This window comes from Choloepus didactylus, chromosome 4 (assembly GCF_015220235.1).
Source record: "Choloepus didactylus isolate mChoDid1 chromosome 4, mChoDid1.pri, whole genome shotgun sequence".
In the NCBI taxonomy this organism is placed as follows: Eukaryota; Metazoa; Chordata; class Mammalia; order Pilosa; family Megalonychidae; genus Choloepus; species Choloepus didactylus.
Genome location: NC_051310.1, coordinates 141,097,979 through 141,105,020, shown reverse-complemented (window position 1 = coordinate 141,105,020; position 7,042 = coordinate 141,097,979).

The following is a 7,042-nucleotide window of genomic DNA, read 5'->3' as shown; positions in this document are numbered from 1 at the left end:
TCTAGGGGTGCGGCCGCTCTGCTGTCCGTGTGATCTGCCGTCGAAATGCTCGCCTTAATGAACACCAGTTTGAAAGTTTGAAACACCCTCTATTCTCCTGACATGTAGTTCAACTTTTCAGGATCTTCTTTTTTCCAGGTAGAAAGGATAAAATAGAAGGAGGGGTGCCTGCCTCTAAAATGGAGCCATGGGGTGTCAGAAATCAGGGTTAGGAGATTTGGGGCGCACGGATCAGAAAAGTGTGCCGATTCCTTTTCAGTACCAAGTAAATGTCAACATCTTCAAATGCGTCAAGATGTCGGAAGTATTGAGATTCAAAATGATTGAAATAATTGCCTGCCTCTGACATTGGTTTTTAGGGTTTTAGTGTGTGTTTCAGTCCCCAACTCCCCCCTGTTCACCTCATGGTTCTTGTTTGTCGGTTGAGCGCACAAACCGGCGTCTCCATAGCAGACCCTTCCCCTGGGCTTTAAGGTGGCCTTGTGCTGCTTGCAGGTGCGGTGTGGGCAGGCCATGACGGTGAGACCTGGGTGCTGATTCATGCTGAGAGCTGGGCATTCTGATGCACATGTCCATCACTGTGATTAGTCTCTTTTCCTGTCACTTCCTATTCCTAGTGGATAAATGGGCTAAAAATGCTCCCATTACCAGTAATTGTCTACCAAACTATTTGCACATTGAGATGGTGCTGTAATGTAGGCTTACAGGTGAGTACCCAAAAGAAAGAACACTTATCTTGTTGCTGCCGTGACATACGTAACTATCCCACCAGAATCGATGGGTGCCATGGGTTCATTGTGGTGGTGGGGCCCTGATTCTTTTAGGCTGTGGGTTTCCCATTGACAAACGATGGCTCTCTTTCCACTGAGATATGGTACTTTCTCTATTGCGCCAGTAAATTCTAACACAAAGTTGTCCACATTACAAAGGCATGCTCTAACAGAATTATGAAGCTTCTAGAAAGAGTTGTCTATACTTGTGGGTGGCTTCCATTTCTTAACCTCTTATTCATTCCTCAACTCTGACCACCATTACTCCATAGAAACATCTTTTCCCAAAGTCACCAATGACCTCTGACTCTCTAGATCCAGTGGATATCTTGAGGCTTTGTTCTTGACCTCCTAGCAGCATTCAACCCTGTGGACCATACTCTCCTTCCTGAAATACCCTCTTCCAGACAAACCGTCTTTGGGTTTTCCTCCTCCCTTACTGGCCCTTTGGAGGGCTCATCTCCTGCATTCAGTCATTGAATGCTGAGGTTCATCAAGGCCTTCCCTGGGCCCCTTTCTTTTCTTACTCTGTGCCTTCTCCCCCAGCCATCTCATTCATGCCCAATGGTTCAAGTGCCACATATGTCAATGATCTCAAATGTGTGTCTCTAGCTCAGGCATCCCCCTCTAAGTTATAGATTCATATATCCAGCTGCTAATTAACATCACCATGTGGATATCTTAAAGGTAATGCTACCTTAACATGTCCAAAACTCATGGCCTTTCCCAAAGAAAAAGAAAGGGGAAGGGAAGGGAAGGTGGAAGAGAAAGGAAGGGAAGGGGAGGGAAGGGAAGGAAAGGGAATGGTAGAATAAAATAGACAATCAAGGCTTGCCTTCCATGCCCCATCCCTGTTATGATGTACATGACCACCATTCATCCAGTTCCACAGGCCACATACGTGGGAGTCTTGCGTCTTTTTCCCCAAGTCCAGATTCTAGTCAACCACCAATCCTGTCTGTTTTACCTCCAAAATGCCTCTTTATTCTGTCTACTTCTCTCCATCTCTACTCCATTTTCCTAGTGCCACGAGTGAGGCGATGGCTCTTATCTGGTGCCTGAACTATGTCAGTAGCCTCCTTCCCATCCCCCTAAACCACATTGCTCCCATTCCAACCCAATTCTGCTCACACCTTCAAAGGCTTCCCTCAGCTCTTAGGATAGAGACCCACATCTGCTGCAAAACCACAGGGCTCTGCAGGGTCCAGCCCCTGTCCACCTCTCCCACCTCCTCTAGAACATTCCTCCTCCAGCCACACAGACCTTTCAGTTCCTCAACTGCCCCTGCTCCCTGCCTGCCACAGGGCCTCTGTCCATGCTGTTCCCTCTGTCTGAAATGCTCTCTTCTGCGGCCTTCACCCCACTTTGCCTGGTTAATGCCTGCTTACCCTTCAGGTCTTCTCAATTGTCTTCCTCAGGGGAGCCTCCCTGACCCCCTACAGTAGATCAGATGACCTGTCTTAAGCACTCACAGTGAGATGTACCTCATTTTTAGGGCACTCGTGTCTGTGTGTGCTTAAATGTCTATCAGTGCAATTATTTAATCAATGGCTATCTCCTCCACTAACCACTGAGCTTCATGGGGCCAGGGGCTGTGTCTAACCCTGCCAGCCTTTATACCCTCGCCTTAGCTATAGAGTCTTAGTTATTGCGAGTACTAAAAATATTGAATTATCCAACCATAAAAGTGGCTTTGCTATTTTGCTTTCAAGTATTTTAATGGGGCTGTATTTACATTTCCTTAAATGATCATAAATGTAAAGGTTCCCTACTCTCACATCTTTTCTTTTGATGTGTGTTTCAATCTAGGAAGGATCTACCAAAGGGAAGAAGTAGGAGTCTAGAGTAAATGCTGGTTTTGATGCCCTGCATCTTATTTAAACCCTGAATGTGCCAGGTGGTTATTGTGCTTGTTACTCACCAGTGCTGCTGCGAATGTCCCCAGAGAGACTGCCACTTGTTTCAAGGGACCGTGAGCCAAGCTGCACACACATACCCCTCAGTTCTGAACTCAGTTCTGGGTTTTAGCATCATGTTTTCATAACCTGGAGGTCAGTGAAGGACACAAAAAATGCAGTGGTCTCTAGTGACAAGCCCATAACACACTAAAGTCCCTGGGTGAGACCCCAGGCCCCCTGGCCTCACTTCCACTGTGTCAGCTCCACTAGCTTGCACTCAGCTGAAGCTGCCCCCACTGCCCTGCCTCTCCTACTTCTACCACTCTCTGGAGCTGCCGTTTTCTCACTGTGCCAGCTGCTAGCTGCCAAAAAGCAACCAGGACCACTACTGTGGCCCTCATGACATTCAACAGCAGCCGCCATCCCGGTCAACACGAGGGAAGAGATGTTTCCTCTGTAGTCACCATGCCCAGCTCTTGAGTCTGGGCCAAACCCTGGACATCCTGACCTGGTAAGTGGGACACCAGCTAGTTCCCCAGAACGGGCGTCTGGTAATCCAATCCTCTCCTACCTTAGGGGTTGCTCCTGCCCACTCAGTTGGCTCCTCTCAGATGTTTGGGGTTGCATTTTTCTACGTTTCTTATTTAGGAGAGTTGATTTTGGAGTCCCCAGAGCCCAAGCCTGAATCCCCAAATCCTCTCTCTGCTATTTCCCCAGGACATTCAATGGGCCTTCATGTAGAAGAGGTTCTTGATAGCCAGCTCTGTAATCCTAGACCGGGAAGTGACCCCAGCATAGCCTTTGCCACCCTTGCACCTCTGCCTGCCCCTAGATCCACCCCCACACTCCCCACCCCAGCAAGTGGTCCAGGCCTCCTTGGCTCAGGGCAGCCAGATCAGACCTCCCTGGGTTTCCTCCCAGGTCACTGTGTCCCTCCCCTCTGGAGCTCTTACTACAGTTTGTAATTCTAGATTTGATTCATATCTATATCCCCCTCTGGAAGGTAAGGTCATAGAAAGCAGCAATTCTGTCTTTTTTTGCCCACCACTACTTCCCCAGCACCCTGCACAACACATGGTCCACAGGAAAGGCCGAGCAAATATTTGTTGAATGTGTGAATGAACGATGATTCATTTTATTACGTGTCAATCTTTTTGAGAGCCTGTCTTCGGTAAGCCCATATCTTTGTGGTGGAAAGTAAAACATTTGGGGGTGCAGCCATTAACCAGCAGACATTGCATGTGTGAGCACCACAATATTTCTTCTGGTGAGTTTGATATTCCAACCCCATATTTTATTAAAGCATTTCTTTCAGGGTGATAAAAAATGCTCTGTTACTGGTTTGCAGGCAGTTAAACCTGGCTCTGGGGGAAGAGGTCAGGTTACCACACTGCAGATAAGTGAGGATACCTGTGCCAGGGAGGAAGGATGCTGTGAGGACGCCCCATCTCCTGCTTGGGCACATTCTACCTCCTCCCCTTCTGCTCTGCAGATTGAAGAGGACTTGAAGAAGGGGGTGGACAGTCCCAGAACCAAGGGACCGGTATCCCTACAATTCCCGCTGGCAGGAGGTGGCTTTTCGGAGGGGTCTCAGAATGGAACTCTGTGGCTTGGCTTCAAACATTTTCAGGTTTGCTTTGTGGTTTGTCAAGTCATCACGCCCTGTACTGCTGGAAGATGACAACCATACATTCCATACACACACGCTCACACATGTGCAAACACATGCACACACATGACAACACAGCAGCTGTGATATAGAGGCATGAGGCTGGACTTGAAGTCAGACCTGTTACCCACTTCTGTGCTTTTTAGTAAAAGTCTCGCTTCAAGAATGAACCCAATGAATACACACAAATATAAGAATGTTCTTTCATGAACGCTGACAAATGTATGTCACTATTACAAGGTATTAAAAATAGGGTGGTATATGGGGAAAATATACCTAATGCTTACTATGGACTATAGTTAACGGTAATATTTTTGTATTCTTTCAATATAAATAAATCTATAGATTAGATTAGTGGATACATAGGGCTAAGGAAGGATAGAGGAGTGAGAGGTGATGCTAAGGGGTGTGAGGTTTTTCTTTTTGGAGTAGTGAGAATGTTCTAAAATTGATCATCATGATGAATGCACAACTCTGGGATTGACTGTACACCTTGGATAGATTGTATGGTATGTGAATATATCTCAATAAAACTTCTTAAAAAAAAAGTAACAATAACACCACCACCTCTGCCTTTACCTCCCTTATGAGACACTCCTTTTCCAGGCGTCCCAAATCAGAGCAAAGAATTGCACAGGATGCGGGAGGGTCTCTGCCCTCTGTGGTCTTGACCTGGACGAGTGAAGCCTTCCTAACACCTGTGCTTACACTTCTTGCCCTGCCACCCCAGCTATCTCAGGGGTGGTTTCGCCTGCATGGGAGTAAACCTGTGTAGCCTCAAAATTCCAGTGGTTCCAGGGATTCAGAAGGCAATGATCTTCACATACACATACAGGTTTTCCTCTCACTACTGGGGAAGCTGTGGGCTCAGCATCAAAACCAGGCAAAAGCCATCTTCCACACTGGAATTGATTGTCATTTCAGAGTTTCCATTTCAAATCTTTGTTTAGAGAGGTCCTGAAAAGCAGACCAATTATGGGGTCTTGGAAAGGCTTTAACTTTTTATGGATCAAGGGCATCCTTTGAGAATCTAATAAAATTTACAGACTTTTTCTCTCCCATTTGAAAAAAATGCATATACAATGATTTGCATGTATTTTTAGGGGGTGTTTGGACTCCCTGGAGCTCATTCAGTCCCCTTTCCCAAAAATCCTTCAGTGATTCAATGACTTGTGTGTGTGTATATGTTTTTTTGTTGTTGTTGCTGTTGTTTTTATTTTTGTTTGGGGGGAATTCTAGCTGTTCTAGCACTAAAAAGATGCTATGAACCAAAAAGGGAATATAGCTAATAAAAGGTATATTCAAGTTCTTAAAAAGAAAAAAAAAAAAAAGAATGACCCCAAGTCAAATGTTGGAAGAAGTTCCTGGGGAACAGTGTGGAAAGATGGAAGGAGTCCTGAGCTTGTCATCAAAGTACTAACCATTAACTTTCGTGAAGCACTTGCCGTGTGCAGGCTCTGTGGTGAGTAGGCACTTGGCGTGCATTATCTCATTTAATCCCACAATACTCTGTAAGGGTTATTATTATTACCATTTTTCAGATAATGAAACCAAGTGTCAGAATTTTAAAAAAAAATGTGTTCCCAGGGTAACGCAGCTGGTAAATATCAGAGCCCAGATTTGGACCCAGTTCTGTTTGACTCCACATCAAACCCCTGAGCCTTGGGATGTGCTCGCTGCCCATCAGGAGAGTTGGATTTGAGCCCTGGTTCTACCATTACTCTGTGTGTCCTGGGATAATGACTTCACTTTTGAAAAAACTTTATTATCTGTAAAATTCAAGTAATGATACCTATGGCAGAGGGTTTCTGTGAGGATTAAGGGAAATAATGTGGATGACAGCCTAGCCACTAGTCACGTGGGGATACTGAACTCTTGGAATGTGGCTAGTCTGAGTTGAGATGTGCTGTAAGTATAAAATATACACTGGCTTTTGAAGACTTAGTACGAAAAAAGAATGTAAAATATCTTGTTAATAATTTTTATATTGAATATATGTTGAAGTGATATTTTAGATATAATGGGTTAAATAGAATATATTATTAAAATTAATTTCACCTGGTTGTTTTTACTTTTTTTACCATGGCTACTAGAAATTAAAAATTACTTATGTGACTCACATTATATTTCTCCTGGATAGTACTTCTCTAGAGCTCTATAAATATGATTTATTATTGTTATGGTAATTTCACCCAGAACTATATTCCATTTCGCCCTGAGGTCAGCACCTTGACAGAGCCTGACAGAATGAGTCCCTGTTTTTCTATAAATGTGAGTTTTAATGAATAAAAAAACTGTAGGTTTTAATCTTTTGAATCCAGGCTTTCTGATGTCTGTTTTATTGCTGTTTTTCAAATAAACAGGGTCTTCCAAGTGGAAGGAAGTCTATGTTTTCCTTCTGTGGAGCTGTGACCCCATTCAAAATATATAAATGACAATTTAAAACATTCTGATCCAGATTCTTTATTCAGCTAAGTGGTAAGTAAGCCACATCCCCCAGAACATAAGAATCACTTCTCTCTTACACGTGATGGAAATAATCCCTTTTTTCTTCCATTGCATTTCCCAATTCATGATAATGTCTGAATCATTAGAATTGTTTCAAACCACTGTTTCTGAAAGCGTATCATTTTCATGCATGCCTAAATTTCATCTTGTTGCTTTTGACCCATCATTCTAGGCTAGGTAACTTTGGATCCTGATTC